The 18,513-nt window shown below is 48.9% G+C and overlaps 1 protein-coding gene across 3 annotated transcripts in view; it reads left to right on the top strand.

Moving 5' to 3' along the window:
- The first annotated feature begins 1,555 nt into the window (after window positions 1–1,555).
- KLHL29 (kelch like family member 29) overlaps window positions 1,556–18,513 on the top strand; it is a 310,478-nt gene continuing 293,520 nt past the window's right edge. For 2 of the 3 annotated variants that reach the window (XM_043604446.1, XM_043604447.1), the window contains exon 1: window positions 1,563–2,283. The gene's annotated coding sequence lies outside the window, so the exon portion shown is untranslated. Of the gene's footprint in view, window positions 2,284–18,513 lie in introns of all 3 variants that reach the window. The other variant, XM_043604449.1, reaches the window with a different exon arrangement.

The raw sequence follows: 18,513 nt of genomic DNA, 5'->3' as shown, positions 1-18,513 counted from the left end.
TGAGAACCCTTGGAAAGCTCTCCTTCCCCTACTCCCGCCCCCCCCCCCCCCACTGCTTCCCCTCCCAGGCACCCTCCATCAGGCACTCTTCTTGAAGAGACACCGGATTGCCCAGCTGACCTCCTCATCACGGGTGGATTCCTCCCTTCAGTGCCTTGCCTTGTCCCCTCCCCTGTCCTCAGGCTTCACACACCAAAACTTTACTCCACATTTTCTTCTTGCAGGAAATGCAGTTACTCTGACACCAAAGTGCCATCTCCCTGGTGTCCTCATTCCCTTTCGCTGACAGTCCTCCTGCTACCCTCAGTAGATTATTATTATTTATTATTTATCAGCCGCCACACTGTACTCTGCTTCCCACAAGATATTAAAGAAGACACAATCCCTGCACTGAGTTTACAGCCAAGGAGAGCAGAGGCCTGGATTCAGACATCACAGGAGTGAGCCGAGCGCAGGGGATTTGCGGACCCAGTGCTCCCGCGGCCCCAGCGGATGGGGGCGGGGCCCGGCAGAGCCCGCCCCGGGCCGGCTCCTCCCAGTTCCAGCCCAGAAGCCCGCCGCTCCCCGCTTTACCACACCCCTCCCCAATTGCTACCCAGGCCTCAGGCATCCACAGCTTCACTAGGGAGAGCCGGGTGGCGGTGGGGGTGGGGGTGGGGTGGGGGGAGGAGGTTGAAATCCACAAACATTACATTTAGACTGGGGGTAGGGGATATATTTCCTCTGAAATTCAAAACCAGACGAGGGGGAGGTAGGGGAGGAGGGAGAGGTCAGGGAATAAAAACCAGAGCTAGAGAGTTACCAGGGAAGGCTGGTGCTGAAATGGAATGTTCTGGCCTAATGGAAAAGTCCGCACTGGGGGCTGCCACGGGCCTCCAGCCAAACCTTTCCTGTTAGAGTTGACGTTAGGATCTGTGTGGACGGCAAGTGTTAGACAGAAAGGTGAAGGGGCTGAGAAAGTCGGTGTAGACCGTGAGAGGGGGACGGGTGTGTAGACAAGCAAGGCTGGTGTGGCCTGAGTAAGGGCTGACTAAACAGGGAGGTCGAGTGGATTCGAGTGGGTCAGTGTAAACAGGAAAGTCCGCGTGCACTGAGGAGAGTCGAGTGCACGGACGAGGGGGCCTGTGGTCTGGACGGGCGGGCTGGGCTAGTCGTGGTTCTTCGGAGATCTGAACAATTCCTGCTCCCTTCCGTGGCTGGAGTGTCCTAGGGAGGGCGGAAGCTGAAAGACGATTGGACTTTTCGTTCTCAAACTTTTCCGCCAGTTTCCTCAGGTGTTGAGAGCAGCCGGGGAGCTCGCCTCGGCCGCGTCCACCAACCCGGGGACGGCGGGGCCGGGAGGCCGGGGCCGAGCAGCCGGGACCACGCACGGCGCATCGAGCGGGCGCGGCCGCCGAGCCGGGCGCGCCGGGAGCCGCCGCTGGGGGGTGGGGGTGGGCGGGGGCGGCGGACGGACGCACGGACACACCCGCCGGCACTCCGGCCCGGGCCGGGCGCGCCGCTGCCGGGGATCCCTCGGGCCCGGGGAGCAGCGCCGGGTGCCCGGCCGGGGGCGCCCCGCCTCCCCCACCCTCCACCCCCGCCCACTCCGGCGCCCGTGATTGGCTCCGCCCGCCCCTGGCTGCGCGCCGAAGCCCGCCTCCCTCGCAGCTAAAGAAGACGGTACCCGGAGCGGAGCGAGCCAGAAGGGAGCATGGTCCCCGCGCCGCGGCCGCGCCAGCCCCCGCGCCGCCGTCCCCGCCGCCGCGGATCTAGCTGCAGCTCCAGCCCCGGCCCCGGCTCCGCAGCGCCAGCCCGCAGCCCCGGCGGCCGCCGCGCCTGAGCGCAGCCCCCGCCCGGAGCCCGAGCCCCGAGCCCGGAGCAGCCCCAGCCCCGCGGCCGCCGCGGCTGCGGGGAGAGGGCGGGGGCGATGCTGCCGGAGCCGCCGCCGCCGCCGCCGCCTCGGTGAGAGCCGCGCCGCGCCGCGCGTAGCCGCACAGGCTGACAGGCAGAAGGACTGACTTCCCTCTCCCGGGCATCCTCCCTGGGCTGCCGGGAGGCGGCGGCGGCGGCGGAGGAGGAGGAGGAGGAGGAGGAAGAGGAGGAGGAGAAGGAAAAGGGGGAGACGGCGGAGAGCAGGAACGCGAGGAGGTGGACCTGGATCCGTTTCTCCCGGCCAGGACCCGAGCGGCCCCAGCTACCGCTACCCGCCGGCGCCGTCCCCTATCCATCAGCCCTCCTGCGCCCACCCGCGACCCCCGGCTCTCTGCGCGTCGGGCCGGGGCCGGAGCGGCGCGGCCGGAGGTAAGAGCCAGGCTAGGGCGCCAAGGATGCGGCGCCGGGGACCCTGGGTCCTGGAGGCTGCGCGGGGCCGGGCCGGGCTTGGGAGCGGGGCCCGAGAACCCGGAACGCTGGGCTCGGCTCCCGCGGCGGCGGCGGCGGCGGCAGGAGCCTCCCGCGTCTGGACTCGCAAGGCTGCAGGAGCCCTTGCGCCTGCGCTGCTCCAAGGGGGGAAAGAGGGGAAAAAAAAAACTTCCTGCCCCCGGGTGTGTATGCGCTGGGGCTGCCCAGGGCCAATGTCGCGATGGTCGGGGGTGCTGGAGGCAAGTGTGACCCCGGCCGCGGCACCCTCCTGGCTGGGCCCGGCAGTGCGCGTTCCTCTCCAGGCCACCTCCCCAGAGCGGCCCAGGGCCCGCGCCGGGCTGGGGGCCAGGAGGAGGCACCGAAGGGCTGGACCCCGGGGGCGGCCGCGCGCCCTGCCCTTTGGGGGGGCGCGCGCTTCTGTGCAGCCGGAAGCCGGGTTGGGGTTTTGCCGATTCGCGTCCGCAGACCCCGCATTTGGGGACCAGGTCTCTTCACTCAATCCGAAGTAACTTTCGAGGTGGAGGAGCTTGAAAAACCATGAGGAGGGAACCCGCACAGACCTTGTTGTGACCCCCCTTCCCTTAACACCTTATGGGTGCCAGCGTTTTTGGGGGGCGCCGAAAAGAGAGCCCACGGGGATGGTGAAGGGACGAGGACGTGGTGTAGGGTGGGGAGGGGTTGTTTATGTGTGGGATAGTGTGGACCCCGAGGTGTGCAATGTGGGAGTGTGAACGCGCGCCCCGACCCCGGCGGGGGTGCAGGGTGGCCGAGGGCTCACGTCCGTGTCTCCGTGGCCTGGAGCGGGCCGAGAGCGCGAGGGTTTTCTGCGGTAGCCGCGCGGGTGCGGGCGCTGGGCAGCGCGGGCCCCGGGCCCCAAAGGAGGGGCGCACTCGCCCGGGGCCCGAGAGCCGGGGCAGGTCCGAGGCTGCTCCGGGGGCAGGTCGGGTCTGCGTTGGCTGGGGAAGGCGGGGACGCGCTGCCTGCCTGCGTCCAACCGTCACCGAGGAGGGGTGGGCTCAGAGAGCAAGTCTCGGATGCCTGGGTCCACCAGTCGAGAAGCCAGTTGTCTTTCCTGGGCTCTGGAACCCAATCTCAGACGGGGTCAGTTGGCGGGTCCTCTGGCGGGTCTCTGGGGATGCTGATGGGTAAGGAGCCGCCGCCTTTACCATCCCTGCTGCTCTGCAAACGCTCCCCTGCCCTACGGTGCTGGCGCCGCGGCGCGCCCGGGGCGAATCGTGGACGCAGGTATTTATGTAGTATTAGGCGAGACCTCGGCGCTGGAGGGACCGGACCGTTGAGGACGCCTTGCTGCTTCTGCCCGCGAAACTTCCACTTCGTCAGCTCAGGGACAGTCAGGCTCCGCTGATACAGGCTCCAGCCTCTCATCAGCCGAGCTACGCCGGGATTTGGACACCTCTTGCAGTGACAGATCTGTCCTGGTTACAGCTGTATTTACCCTAATTTCAGTCTCTTTAAAGTCGTCTGTCTGGTCCCTACAGAGTTCCTCCCCTTGCTGTGTGGTCTTCTGTCCAGCTCAGCCCTAGGAGAGCACATTTAAGGAATTATTTCGGTTTAGGATGAATGGCAGATTTAATTCGTCCACTTCATTCCTGATGTTTTAAAAAATGATATTGGGGGAGTGTAAAGGTAACTTTTTTCACTCTTAGGGGGATGATGAACAATTTTACAGATTGCTCATCCTGGCACCTGGTGAAATCGTTGCCCTGTAATGCACAGGTGAATACTTTTAAAGGCTGGTTGGTATGCATGTATATGAGTGGTCACATAGTCTAGGTGTTTCTACATGTATGGAGCTGTGTGCCACTGATGAATACAGTCTCTGTCCCATGCATTGTTCTGAGTGCACTTGATTTATCATCCTGCTATAAATAAGGGAGTTACTAGCATATGTGTCCTTAAACTCTATATGAATTTAATGACATTTAAATTGGTTTATGGGCTGATGCATTTAACCAATTTTAATAACTTTACAAGCATCTTATAAACCATAATTGTGATTAAGAGAAACATTTTCTTCTGTCTCCCCATTTTTACACAGTTAACAGAAATTTATAGGTCTCCAACTTTCATTTGCAAGCAACAATCCAAACGAAATACCTAGAGTTGTACTGAAATAAAAAAAAAAAATCCTATGGTAGCTATGGTAACAAATAGATTAAGGATTATTGGTTTTCATCTGTATGTGCTTGGGGGGGGGGGAATCTAGTGTTGTGTCTTTTTAATTATGTTTCTAATGAGTGGTGGTCATACTTCAAGTACTCAGTGTGGGAGATAAGCCAGAGCGAGAATCCAGTTTTGTGAGAGGTTTCTTGGAACAAAGACTGGAGCCCAAGAGAATGACTTCTGCTAACTGCAGCTCCTCATATCCAGAAAGCAAATAGATAAAACCCTTTTTTGTTTTTCAAGTAGATGAGAATTGAGTTAGTCTCTTTAAGATTTAGAAAATGTATTTTTTGTAGAAGCTCTTACCAAAGGAACCTTTAAATCAGCTCCTGTTTTCTAGGAATAAACATGTTAGAAGTGTGGATGTTGGTGTGGATTGAGTGTCAGAGTTGTTATCAACACCTGTCAGTCTAAGTGAGGCGTATCATTAGTCTATTCAAATCTTGCCTATTTCAATATTCATGCATTTCCATGGTGATCCATTCCATTTTTGTTTACTTAGTCAACCTTATAAATCTTTGGCATCAATTTCAGTTGTGCGATCTTTTTTTCTTTCATTTATCAATTGATTTGGCTGTATATCATTCCCAGTTTAAACTGGTTCCTTTTTTTTTCCTGCTAGTTTCCAAAAGTTTACACTATTCCTGGTTATACACAGATATAAAGGGATTAAAAAATTTTAATAGCCTCAGCACCACTGATGCTAGTGTAGTTTTTTAGCATCCCATTTGATATGTGTGTATGCATGGGTATTTTTTTTTCTTCCAACAGGCTTACCATAAAGCTTTCTTGTTTTATGGCCCCCACATATCAGTACAATCCAGCAGAATTGACTAAAGATTTTCCTTCCTTCCTCCCTTCCTTCCTTCTTTCCTTCTTCATTTTATTGTTTTCCCTACCCTATTATGGTTTAAGGATTCTTTATGTCTTCAGCTATATATGCTTAAACAGACTTCTGAAGTTTGTATATTGGGCCAGGCCGATCCTTCTAGGATCTTTTCTAGTAGTAGCAAAAGACAGACGGCTCCAGAGTGTCAGAGGATTTTTCCAAATACAATATACATTTAGTTATAGCATATAGTGTCCCTAGGATCATTGTAACATTGTGAGTTCACTGAACAGGCAGCTTTGCTTAAATGCGAGCCATGATTTTGCTCACCCGCTTTCATTTTGCTTTCTAATGATGCAGTCCCATGCTAATCACACCCTGTATATTTCAGAAATATCAAGGCAAGCATTAGCACGCTACTGACTTATTAGGATCAAGCGAAGTAATTGGAACACTTAAGTTCAAAGTCAGATGCAGAAACGGAATTATAACCAACCTTGTGATTCTATAATCGGTCAACTAAATGCCTACTTGGGGGTAGGGGGAGGAAGAAACACCATAAGTAAGAAATCCAGCCATAGGTTGTGACAGGTGAAGATAAACCAAGGCAGAAACCATGTCAGATGACTGGAGAATAAGAAATCTCTTTATGGACAGATAAATCACATGGAGACCCAAATTGTTTAGAAACCAGGAGAATATTTGCAGTTTGTGCAGTAGATGGCCATTTGCTATACTCAGGAAATTGAGGGTCATTTCCCAATATGCTACAAAAATTGGATGACCTAATCACTGGAGAGTACTTCATCTGAAGTAAATTTTACCATAGAAATGGTCTGAATAATTTTGGTTAAGAAGGAAAAGTGAGTCAGAATTCTTTATCTGCCTGTTGTATCAAAAATGACCAGAGATCAGGACCGCTCTAAAAGCAAATCCTGTGGTTCTTCCTATAACAGCTACACGCTTATTTTCCCAAAGTCCTAGGTCAGGAAGGTAGTCTGTACTTTCTTCAAAGAAATCACTTTGAAAACAGGGAAATTGGAGCTGCAAATGAAGGTGAGGCAAGTTGATCATTAGCAACACAGCTATTCGTGAAATGAACTTAATTGTCTTGGGGTATTTCCACCTTTAGGGTGGGAAGGGGAAGAGTTCTCATTTCCCTTGGGAGAGGATATCTGCATGAAAGTCAGACAGTTCGTAGATTCTTGGTAATCTGGGGTAGCAGGTAGTGATTCAGAAGCTAGAACAGAACAGTTGAGCACTGTTAGGGCAGGGCATCGGGTTTGGGCCAAGAAAGAGTTCACCTCCCCAGACAGTCAAAGGCTGCTATTGGCCCCACAGGTATCAGTTTTTATAATTATTTATAGGGTTTTGAAATTTTTAAACCATTAACTCTTTTAAGGATACACACACACATATACATAAATATATATAAAAACATATATACTTACATATATACAAATATGTATTCTGCCACTTTTCTTTCTTTTTTTAAAAAATTTGGTTAAAAAAACACATACCATAAGATTTACCATCTTTACCTTTTAAGTGTTTAGTTCTGTAGTATTAGTATCCACATTGTTGTGCAATGGATATCCAGAATGTTCTCATCATGCAAAACTGAAACCTTCTACCCCTTAAACATCTACTGCCCGTTTCCCCCTTTCCCAGTCCCTGGCAACCACCATTCTACTTCCTGTTTCTATAAATTTGACTACTTTAGATACTTCATGTAAGTGGAATCTTCCAATATATGTCTATGGGTGTAGAAATAGTTCTTTGAGATCCTGCTTTCAATTCTTTTGGATATTTACCGAGAGGAAGGATAGCTGTATTCTACCACTTTTTACACTAATATATTACACTGATCTCTTTTTTTTTCAATTTTTTAATGTTTGTTTATTTTTGAGAGAGATGGAGAGATAGAGCGTGAGCAGGGGACGGGCAGAGAGAGAGGAAGACATAGAATCCAAGGCAGGCTCCAGGCTCTGAGCTGTCAGCACAGAGCTCAGACTCAAACTCTGAGCTGTGGTTTGAGCTGTGGGCTCAAACTCACCAACCACAAGATCATGACCTGAGCCCAAGTCGGGTGCTTAACCAACTGAGCCACCCAGTCGCCCCTACACTGATCTTCTCTTTAAGAGACTTGGTGAGAATGCAGACAACAGAATAGAGTCAAATAAAGAATACAGTAGATATGACTGAAATTTCTTCCTTCTCTGTGTGTACATTTCCTGGCAAGTCTCTCGAATCTCTTATGTTTAGCTTTTAGGGCTTGTCTGAGTTGCAGCAACATTGCAGAGTGGGTAAAGACAAGGGCTTAGAGTCAAAATTGAAGTCCACTCCCTGCTGCCTCCTAGCTGTGTGACCTTGGAATGATCCTTAATCTCAGTAAGCTTCCGTTCTGTCTTTTGAAGATGAAGGGAATCATCGTGGCCAAGATTACCCCAGTCAAACGTGCATCCCAGTGTCTGGCCTAGAGAAGTGTTCTCAAAAGGAGAGCTTAGGCAAAGTAGAATTGGCAGCAGCAACCCCTGGAGACCTCAGAAGCCGTAGATACCCATCCTGCTAAACTTGACCATGACTGTTTTCATGGTACACCGCGGTGTGTATATATATTGTACTCTTATGAGTCTCATTATCAGGACTTACTTTGAAAAGCATAGAGATTTGCATCACAATTAAAATGGTTAAAAATATCTTTAAGTGGATTTGATATATGAACTTTTAATTCCATTTTTTAGTATCATAATTTTAGAGTTGACACAGATTTTAGAGGTCAGCTAATTTACCTATTATTCAATCATCAAACCTATAACAAATGCCAATAATATAATAATAATAGCTTCCAGTTATGATTGCCCACTATATTTTAGTACTTTACATATATTATTTCTAATCCCCATATCAGCTCTGCAAGGTAGGGATTATCCACATTTTACAAATGAAGATGAGGCTCAGAAAGGTAATCAGCTGGCCCGAGACCACAAATCTAGCCACGCTGTACAGCTGTTTGAACCCAGATCCGTCAGCTACCACTCTGTTTTGTCTTGTCTTTTCCATGTGTGTGTATGTGTTTCTGATCCTCTAGACTGGGTCTCAGTGCATTTGCACTACCTCACACTGCCTTTTATTTGCCAGGTACTGTGTTGTCTGTGCTAATTAACATTTTATTTTATGCATTTTTTTTTTTAGTGTTTGTTTATTTTTGAAAGAGAGAGAGACAGAGTGTGAGTAGGGGAAGGGCAGAGAGAGGGAGACACAAAATCCGAAGCAGGCTCCAGGCTCTGAGCTGTCAGCACAGAGCCCCAAGCGGGGCTTGAACTCATGAACCAGGAGATCATGATCTGAGCCCAAGTCAGACGCTTAACTGACTGAACCACCCAAGCGCCCCTGTGCTAATTAACATTTTAAATAAAATAATTCTGCTAGAAGGAATGTGAGCTTAAATAAGAATGTTAACCAGGGCTGACCAACATTCACGGTACTTTTATATTTGCCCACCTGCTTCCATTTACTCTAGTTCCTGGAATGCTAAAGAGAAAACTTCCAGATGCTTGAATGGCATCTGTTTCTGTATTAAGACAGTGGAATAAATAAATAGCAAATTGAAGAACAGAAATGATGTACAAAGAATTCAAGATACATCCTTCTGGATGTATCTGCACTAAAGACTGATCTAGGATTTGTTCACTTTTGAATCCCAGTGCCTAACACAGTGCTAGGCACAAAACTTCAGAGTGAAAATGTTTGTCTGCATAAATTTATTCCCAGAGAAGGTGTCAGGTAATAGACATCGAAGCCTACTTTTGGATTTTCTTTTTACTCAGTGGCTATGCAGTTATATCTTCATGGTTGTCCATTGTGTGGAATTTTAGATGCTATATTTGGGCACATATCTATTAAATATGCTTGTTGATGAATTCCAACTAATCTAAATGGAATCTTCTAGGATTTATGACTTGAGACTTTGAAGACTAATTTTCTTGGAGCTTCTTCATTCCCATGATAACTTGAATCTATTTGGCACTTTTGAGAGTTGACACAAAGTCCATTCTTTGTATCATATTTGCAAGGTGTTATCCCCACCAGATTTTTTAATTTAAAATAAGCATTGTTTTAAAGAAAAATAGTACAGCTAGAAATTCCTATTTTTTTTTATTCTTCAGGTCTGTTTTTTTGGGAGGGAAGGGGGAGATGGGTAGAGGATGTGAATAGAGCTTGGAACAGACACTACAAAGCTATGTCTGCTCCTTACTTTAACTATTCCAAACTTCGTTCAGCTGAGGAAGGCTCCACCAGTTTGAAATTCACCACAAGAAAAGCATGGTTTCGGTGTCTGTGATCAAACCTGTAACTAAGTGACCACACAGGAAGTGCCAGGGAAGGGCTGGACTGCAGAGGGCAACGGGTTGGTGCAGGCCACTCCTGTGCACCTGCTGTCTAGCTCCACACCTCCCCCATCCTCGCTCCTGGGCTGGTTTCCACCCTAAAGGTAAAATCAGGCATGAGGCTTTCTTTTTTGTCAAGCCTCCCCGCAAAGCTCTGAGCAGCAGGGTCAGGGCAGAGGCAGTGAGGCAAGAACAGACCAGAGGACTCTTTCTGTCATGTGAAAAAGCAAAAACCTAGTCAAAGGCTTAGGCCAAATTAGAGAGCTAACTGTTGCCAGATCAGCCCTGTTTTCCTATTGGATGTTTAGCGACACTGAGAGGTGGCAGGGGACCGTGAAACCAGGGTTTGAATACACTTCCTTTTTTACCGTCTCTTTTTCACCCATCAGCTTTGCGCGTTTGCTCGTGGAGCAAAACTGCAACTGAACTGAGCCTTTGGAGGAACTTTAAATTTTTTTTTTTCTTTCAACGTTTATTTATTTTTGGGACAGAGGGAGACAGAGCATGAACGGGGGAGGGGCAGAGAGAGAGGGAGACACAGAATCAGAAACAGGCTCCAGGCTCTGAGCCATCAGCCCAGAGCCCGACGCGGGGCTCGAACTCACGGACCGCGAGATCGTGACCTGGCTGAAGTCGGACGCTTAACCGACTGCGCCACCCAGGCGCCCCTGGAGGAACTTTAATGATAGATATTCAGCTGCTGGAGCTTCTAAATGAGTGCAGGCTCAGTAACTATTTACTGAGCAGGCGCAGTGGAAGGACCCGCTCCTTTCCCGTGGCATCTCACTCGTTGCTCACCGGCTGACACGGCGGCATTATTCCCATTTTGCAGATGAGTTCTAGAGAGACAGAGCATTTGCCAGAGGTCAGAGCGACAAACACGGTGCTGGATGGGTTAAAGGGATGAACAAGCCTGGCCTGCCAACAACTGCCAACCTCTGCAAAAGGAAGGGAGCCAATATCCCCTTTCATACAGAATATAAATTGCTTATTAAAATAACACAGTAATTACACATTTAGCCTCATTGCTCACTGATTGCCGTGGCTGGTGTGATAAGTTGAGGTCCAGCTAATTTTCTTTGAAGGCCTGCAATAAACTCAAAGACACAGAGGCCCACCGATATGATTGCAGATATCTTCACACTTAAACGTGCTGCCATCACCATTTGATTCTGAGTTATCTTGAAGGCTTGGGTCTGACTGATCACTTTTCTTCATGGCCAGAGGCTTCTTAAGGGGCGCTAACTTAAATGTACCAGAAGCGAACATCTGAGAATTACATGAGTTCCCGTTTACAAAGTGCCTAGAACAGTGCCCAGCATGTCACAAGTGCTGTCTGTGTCTACGGATGGCTTGGGTTCTGCTCCAGATCACATGAACAAGTGGTTATTGCTGGGTTCGTCTTGGGCATCATGGTCCCCCAAAGAGCAAGGACCATCTTTGTCTTTCAGCCTCGGACCTTAGCCCATGTTGGGTTCTCCCTATTAGACACCCTGAGACAAGGTCCCAACGAGGAGAACTCCCAGACTAACACAGAAGCTTATGGCTTCTCATGGAGCATATAGAAAGCAGGTACAGTAAGATCAATGAGTGATCCAGGCCAGGAATTTCCTGGGAAGTTCTGGGAGACAGACCAAAGGAGGAGTAACCTGATCATGAATGCTGCTGTGGAGGTCCATTCAGTTCTGCCTAACCACATGGGTTGGCTACTGCTGCCATTGGCCAGGCTCTCCAAACCAGGAGAGAGGAGTAGAAAGCAGTGCCACTTTGGGCCTAGTCCTCAGACTGTTACCAGTGTGCGACAAGATAAATTGGAAGTTAGCGTTTAGAAACTTCTGTTGCATTTGACATTGCCTTGACAGCCACGAGCATGATTCTGAGGCTTATCCAACAAGGTACAGACAGACCAGTTTGGGCCCGGTCAGACTCCCACATAAGTTGCCCAGAGAGTGCTATGTGGTGTGAGCTGTGGTCTAGCCATACGTGGCAGGACCACAGTATGGTTTTAATGGATTCAGGATACCAACAAACCCCCCAAACCTGGTCCTTCATCACAGATGGGTGTAGAGTGCAGCATGGAAGCCCAAGTATGGTTGTCTTGCCAAATCCTGTACGGTGATATTCTAAAGCTCCCGTGTAGAATCCCTCATCGATGAGGCCAACTTCTCTACCTTCAGGATAACAAGCAGACTGAATTCTGGCCAGTGCAGCAGTGCTCACCTTGGTGGGGGCACCTGCCTGGTGCGTCCTGTCCAGAATAGGATTGCCATTCTGGGTGGGCTGTAATGAGGGGCACCTGCTCGGGGTTCATGTGCATCCCCTGTCCATCTCCCCGATGCTGAGTGAGAGCGAGCTCATACCCATGTCAATCTTGAGGTCATTTTGTTGCATTTCTGCACGATTTTGACCTCTTGAGATATGGGCAGGTTATTTTCCCATTAATTTCGCTTATTTGGTTGATGTGAAGAAATATAAGATGCCCATGCTCTGAGTCTGGCTTTCTGAACCCAAAGCAAAGAGCACCACGGAATTTGGGAAGTGTAAGTACCGCATTGGGAAGCCAGGCTGCTGAGACGCGGAGGCTGCGTGCAGCACGTGTGTCTGGCTGATCTTGCTAGCGAAGAGTCTGCTGTAAATAGAGTGCTGTAATCTATTCGGTTCATGCTGTTCCAACCAGCTTTAATCATCAAAACTTGAGTAATATTCAAACTGTGAAAGGAACATACTTCTTGCAGAAGCCTAGGTGTGCCAAGTGAAAGAGCCAGAGCATCTCAATCTACCAATCTATGGCAATGTGTTGCAAAGAAAGAAACACCTGGATTGCTTCATGAGCCATGGGGAAACTGCTTTTCGCATTAAGATTTAAAATTTCCTCCTTCCCCACCCCGAGAGGAGAACAATTATTTTCATGGGAACCGTGCATCATGGAAGTCACTTTTTTCCTCTCTATGAAGCACTACCTCCCTCGTGACTGGAAGGGACATTTCCTCCCTGGCCTCAGGTATCTGACAGGTCATGTTCTGAGACCCATTGGGGAGAAGGCTGGCCATGCAGAGATCCACAGATGTGGGCTGTACAACACGGAAGGCGCCCGTAACTGGGACACGCAGGGAAGGTTACAGGTGGCCGTGGAGAGACCAGGAGGGAAGCAGCTCAGGCTTCTGCTTTGCTGACATAGACCACGCAAACCATCATCCTGTGGTGAGGGCTCCGGCCCTAGGTTTCTAGACGACAGCCCTGCCTCTCCCCATGCTGTCTCCCTCACATCCCGGAGTGAGAAGGACATTCCTGCCCCGCTCATGTTCTCACCTACAAATTTAAGCCTTCTCTCCTAGATTCTGCAGAAACCACAAAAAGCTATCTTTGTTGGTGCAGACTCCTAGTGGAGGCTGCAGGGCTGGGGCAGGCACTCACTGAACTGTCAAGTCACAGTTCGAAAGCCAGCTCTAACTGTCAGCTGTTTTTATTTCGGATACGCCTCCCAGGACATCTGGACTTCAGAAACATGTTTTGATATCTGGCATAGACACCTGAGCCAGTGATGGTCTCTTCGGTCCTAGGCAAAGGGGGAAGGCAAGTTGCTTATCCTAACTGTTTGCTCTTGTGTTCCATGTGACCCATGGGGGGGGGTGGGAGGGGGTGAGTTAGGTATAAGGGATGTGAGGTTGACATCTGGGGACTGAGCTTATGACAGTGGGGAGGGCAAGACTGGGTTCTCAGACCTGTGCGGAGCTACCATTAAATCTTCTTTACTTTCGACTCAACAGCAAACAGCCTGATTAAATAATGGGCAAAGGGCTTGAAAGAACATTTCTCCAAAGAAGATAGACCAGTGGCTAAATAAGCACATGAAAAGATGTTCAACATCACCGATAATTAGGATAATGCAAATCAAAACCATAATGAAGATACCACTTCACATCCATTAGGAGGACTATTATAAAGCTTTTTTAAAAAACAGAAAATAGCGATTGCTGGTGGAGTTGTGGAAAAATTGGAAACCTTATGCACTGTTGGTGGGAATGCAAAATGGCAGAACCGCTATGGAAACCATGTGGCATTTCCTCAAAAAATTAAACATACAATTCCCGTATGATTCAGCAATTTCTGTGGGTATATACCTAAAAGAAGGGAAAAGCAAGGACTCAAATAGATATTTATACACCCATGTTCGTCGCAGCATTATTCACAATAGCCAGAAGTTGGAAGCAACCCAGGTGTCCATCAACAGGTGAATGGATACATCAAAGGTGGATTGTACATACATCGGAATATTATACAGCCTTAAAAGGAAAGGAAATTCTGACATACACTATGACATGGATGGATTTGAAGACCTTGTGCTAAGTGAAATAAGCCAGTCACAAAAGGACAAATATTGTATGAATCCCCATATATACAGTGCCTAGAGTAGTCAGATCCATATGGACAGAAAGTAGGATTGTAGCTGCCGGGGGCTGGGAGGGGAGGGGAATGGGGATTTCTTTTTAATGGGTACATACTTTCAGTTTGGAAAGATGAAAAAATTCTGGAGATGAATGGTGGGTGTTGGTTGCACAACAATGTGAACATACTGAATGACGATGGACTGTACACTTAAATGGTTAAGATGGTAAATTTTATGTATTTTAGCCACAAAAAAAAAAAAAAAAACAGCCTTCTCAAAAAACATATTCCAAACTGGTTCTCCTAATAAATTCTTGAAACAGTTTGCCCGGGCAGTGGGGGGAGGCATGTACTTTAACAGTGCAGCAGCTTTTATTGAGAGCACTTGCTGTGTCCTCAGCCCTGTGGTTTCACATTGTTTTTACTTTTTTTTGTTTTTTGAAGTACAATAGTTGAGGCCAATACAATCAAGTCCACAGATCTTAAATGTGCATTTCTGCAAGTGTCAGTAATTGTATATACCTGCATGGCTACTGTTCGAAACAAGATCTAAAACATTTCCATCACCCCAGAAGGTTCCCTGTGCCCCTCTCCAAGCCATCCCCCTTCTGCTCTCCAACTGCCTTCTGATGTCACTCACCATAGATTAGCTTCGCCTGCTGTTGACTTTTATAGAAACAGAAACATACACTGTGTTCTCTTTCTGTGCCCAGCTGGTTTCACTCGGCATACCGTGTGCCACTTATCCATGTTGACACGTGTCTCTGTAGGTCATTCTTTATTGTTAAGTAGCATTCCAGGGCGGTACCACAGTTTGCCGCGTGTCCGTTCTCCTATGGATAGACATCATGTGGCCCCATGTTTGGAGACACCCACCAGCAGGTGAGGATGTTAGTTAGCCAATTGAGGGTGTCTCCACAGGTTGGGGTTACCATACAAGTTCTCCATGCTTGGGGTTTTCCAACTTGACCGGCAGCATACCCTGAGTTGAACAGTCTCTAGGTGATGGCATTTTGGTGATTTACACTAGAAATAAGATAGCCACTGAACTGATTTCTCCCCTGAAGGTACATCACCGGGAAGCTAAATATCAAGAGGCTGCTTGGCAGAAGGTTGGTGGGTGGCCTTAAAAGTCAGTGTCCCTGGGCTGTGACAGTACCATCCCCAGCTCAGGTGGCCACCTGCAGAAGTGACTGGATGCCTGTGGGGCAGAGTGTCGGGGCAGAGCACCCTCTTCTCAGGGCGTGGCTGGCGTGGCCAGTTCCCAGCCTGGCCCCTTCCTCTGGTTTGGAGCCTCTGGCCCCGTTAACATGTTCTTTCAGCAGCCACGTTAACACCTTTAGTCTGAGACTGAAGCATCAGCTAGTCTCTCCTTACAGTGACTTTGTCCTCTCTGCTGCCCATTCTCCAGCGAATCTATAGCCTGACTCTGAAGTCAGTGTCTCTTTTTTACATAGTTCTGGGCAGTGTCTCCTGTCATGAAGAAGTGAGGCCTTATGCTGAAGAGCCGTGGCCTTCACTGCCGGGTAGATCTGGCCTCAGCATCCCAGCAGGGCCTCCTAGAAATGGTGGGATTTTACTTCGTCTCTTGGAACATAGCTACCTCATGTAATGACACTAATAATAGCTTTGCTGCCCTCTGTTCTGCCTGTATCGGGCTTATAGGAAATTAGGGGTGGGAGGGAAATTCCTGCCTTCCAGGAACTCAGACAGAATTCAGCTGTATGAAAGCTCAGTTCCGTTGTTTCCCTAATTTCCACATTCCTGGGCAGTGCCTCATCTCAAGACGCAGACGATGCAAGTGGAGAGTGTGGGGGTACAATCTGAACTGTAGCTCTTTGCTGGAGAGCTGTGGTGACACAGGGTGGGGGATGGGGAAGGGCAGAGTCACTGGGAAGCCCCAAGGAGCAAGGAGAATTTGGAGGACCTACAAGGGTGAGCATATTTGCTGTGGTCTCCCTCCCTCCACTCCAGAGCCTCAGTCTGTCTATCCCCAGCCCCTGGCCCAGGTCCAAAAGCTCACAAGCCCAATACAGATAACAGATCTGCTCCCCCTGTGAAAAGTAAGCTTGGAAGACCTGACTTGGCTTTGCATAGGAGGTAAAGGAGGCATTGCATGGAGTTCACCTCTGAGAGATGTTGGTGGCACAGCTGGGCGTGTATGAGCCTGTGATGCCCGTGAGGATGGTGGAGTGGAGTGTGGAGCCCATCCCAGCAAGTCATGCCTGCCCATGGGTTGGACAGAAGGAAGGATCTGCTCTTTGAGAGAGCGGAGTCCCTGAAGTGGCTGCAGGAGTAGGAAACATGCATTGTTGACACAGTGACTCTCAGTGAGTTCCAAGGAGCTGTTCTCCGGCCCGGCTGAGGCCAGCCTCAGTTCCCTCCCCCTCTTCCTTCTCTACAAGGCTTGGCCATCTCCCTGCCCAGTTCAGAGCCTGCCTGCCCTGTATGGCTTCCTTGGGAGAGGCCACCTGCCCATAGGGATTGTCCGTGTGACCGCCTCATAGGAGCCCCAGCTGACCGTGTGCCCCTGGGGGACTGATTGCCTCACCTTTGTTGATTTACCCCTAAGCGCCTAGACCAGCGCTGAGCACATTGCACAGTTTGAGCAAGCGAGCCCCATAGAAGGGAAATGACATCTAAGCCTTGCCAGTCAGGGGCAGAGCAGGAACTGGAATCCCAAATCCTAGAACGTGGGAAAAGCATCATGAGCAGCTTGGAGAGGGGCGGGACCAACAGGTCTAAGTGAGGGGTTCTTTCCTGTGAATCTAGTGCTATTTCAAGCTCTCCTGGGTGCAAAAGTGCAAACCCCGTGGAGTATTCTTTCTGTGTTGGTTATTGTCATGTGGAAGTAGGGATTATTCCCTAAAATGTGTGGCTCAATAAGGGATCCCTTCACCAGGGGGTGAAATAACCATGCATCCAAATCTGAGCCACAAAGGATGATCTTTGTTCCATGTTTTTTCCTACATACCAGACACACTTTTTTCCAGGACACTAAACTGTGTGTTCATCTTCCATCTCTGGGCTTTGGGGTCTTTAGTGAAAGCCCAGCCTGTATTTGGCTCCCAGGCATTGTCTGTTCCCTCCCAGTTCTCTTCCCTGTCTCTCCCCCAGCCTGGGTTTATGTTTCACCTCTGCCTAGCTACGAACCTCACAGCCTGGTTTGTCTTGGGGAAAACCTATCCTTGGAGTATGTGTTTGGGCACTGGGGTGGGGTTAGCAAGATGGTGGCATGAAAACTGTTCTTTGCCTTTCTTCTGATCAGGAAACCAAAAAGAAAAATACAACACACTTTTTGGGGGATTGAGAACAAAGTTTCTAAAGTGACTTTACCATGAGTTTGGATATTGAGAGAATTGTTAATTAAGAAGGAAAATTTTGTTAATTAAAGGAAATCAAGCACATGTTATATATGCACTATGATGTCAAGTATTTAAAACCAAAAAGAACATAGATTAAAAAGGCTAAAAATACACCATAATGTTAACAGTGATCATTTTTCTACTTTAAAATTCCCTGGAGTTTTAAAATGATCAGCATATTTTTTATAACGGGAAAAATAAAAATTCATCTAACAGGGGGAAAGAAATTTAACTACACTAATAAGGTTAATTTTTGCCACCCACCACCCCTACAGTGAGCAATATTGTGTCCATGCCCACACTAACACTGATGAAAATGTGAAAAAGACAAGCCATAATGTGTAAGAAATTTTTCAACAACCAGCTTTATAGGGAGGAAGGAATTGAATCATTTCATATAATTCCATGTAACATCTCCCTCACAGCGAATATCAGACTCGCCTTAAGTGAACAATTCTGTCAGGGTTATGTTCCATCCAGTGGCTCCTGCAGGATCCAAGACTGGGGTGGTGGGGGGCGGCGGGGAGAGGGGTGGCTTTCTAAAGGTAGCTGATGAAACAGGCTTCAAACCCTAAAAGCCTGCCTTGTTGAATGTGGTGCCTGCCTTCTCCACTAACTATGCCCCCAAGTGGTCACTTGTACCTGTAAATTGCATCCAGCAAAAAGGTTGCAATTACCAGATCTTGGACCACGGGGTTTACAGTTTGATGATGGTGATGGTGATGATGATGATGACCACGATGCTACATATCCAAAAAGCAGTGAGAAAGGGAAGAAGAAACGCAGTGTGTGTGTGTGTGTGTGTGTGTTTGGAAAGCAAGATAGGAAAGCATTTTCTGAATGTTTACCTTCCCCACATCCCTCCAGAAAGTGTGTGTGTGTGTGTGTGTGTGTGTGTGTGTGTGTGTGTGTGTGTGTTTCCAGAAGGGGCAGGGTGACCGTGAGCATAGCCCTCCCAAGAATTCCAGAGACCTTGCTCTTCTTCCTCGGGAGCTCTCCCCAAGTCTTGCACGGC

This window comes from Prionailurus bengalensis, chromosome A3 (assembly GCF_016509475.1).
Source record: "Prionailurus bengalensis isolate Pbe53 chromosome A3, Fcat_Pben_1.1_paternal_pri, whole genome shotgun sequence".
NCBI lineage: Eukaryota > Metazoa > Chordata > Mammalia > Carnivora > Felidae > Prionailurus > Prionailurus bengalensis.
The sequence above is the reverse complement of the archived record's forward strand: the minus strand, read 5'-3'. Positions and strand labels throughout refer to the sequence as shown.